A 757-nucleotide genomic window follows, 5' to 3' on the forward strand; every position below is an offset into this window, starting at 1 on the left:
GACAGGGCAGGAGGCTGTGGCAGGACCCCGGGGGGACCTGTGCTCCCTGACCCTCCCTCCCTCTGCACCCCACCCTTCCCTCCCTCCCACTCCTGCCCCTGCCACACTGGCCGGCCACCTTGGTTGGGGCCAGGCTGTCCTAGGCAAAGCCACTCTGCCAACCCCCTTGGGGACCCCACTCGTAGCTTTGGTGTGGCCTCCGGGGCCCCAGGCAGCCCACCACCCTGATGCCCTGCTGCTTCACCCTGGAATCCAGCCGAGTTTGGGCCCCAGCAGACAGAAGGGACCCAGGGGACATCAGGAAGCCACCGCGGTGCAGCAGGGCCCCACGCACCTCAGGAAGAGCTCGATGTGGACCACGGCTGGAGCGATCTTCTCCACCACGTCGGCGATGAAGTTGAACTTGTACCGCGGGCTGGTCAGCGGGTGGAGACCTGCACTGACAGAGGCAGCCGGTGGTCAGGAGCCCTGCGGCTCCCAGCAGCCCTGACTGTCCTGGGGAGGAGGAAGCCCCACCTGAGACCCCCTATTGGGGCCACCCTCTGCATGTGCAGAGCCTGGGGTACCTCACTGTATGATGTCCAGACACTTGGGAAGGTGGCCCCTCACCCTGAGGACAGGTAAAGAAGGCTTCTGCAAGCTGAGCATCCTCAGATCGCCTCCCTGGACATTGCTGAGCTAGCCAGGAGGCTCAGAGAGGCTAAGACACTTGCCCTGGGTGACACAGCATTGATACTGGGGCCAGCGCTGGGCTCAG

General features: G+C 64.9%; 1 protein-coding gene across 1 annotated transcript in view; it reads right to left on the reverse strand.

Annotated features, from left to right (window-relative positions):
- The window catches only part of Htra3 (HtrA serine peptidase 3), a 15,654-nt gene extending 15,180 nt beyond the window's left edge, over positions 1-474 (reverse strand). The window contains exon 1 of the mRNA XM_015481718.2: positions 335-474. The gene's annotated coding sequence lies outside the window, so the exon portion shown is untranslated. The remainder of the gene's footprint in view (positions 1-334) is intronic.
- Between the last annotated feature and the right edge of the window lie 283 nt (positions 475-757).

Source organism: Marmota marmota, unplaced genomic scaffold, assembly GCF_001458135.2.
Source record: "Marmota marmota marmota unplaced genomic scaffold, marMar, whole genome shotgun sequence".
NCBI lineage: Eukaryota > Metazoa > Chordata > Mammalia > Rodentia > Sciuridae > Marmota > Marmota marmota.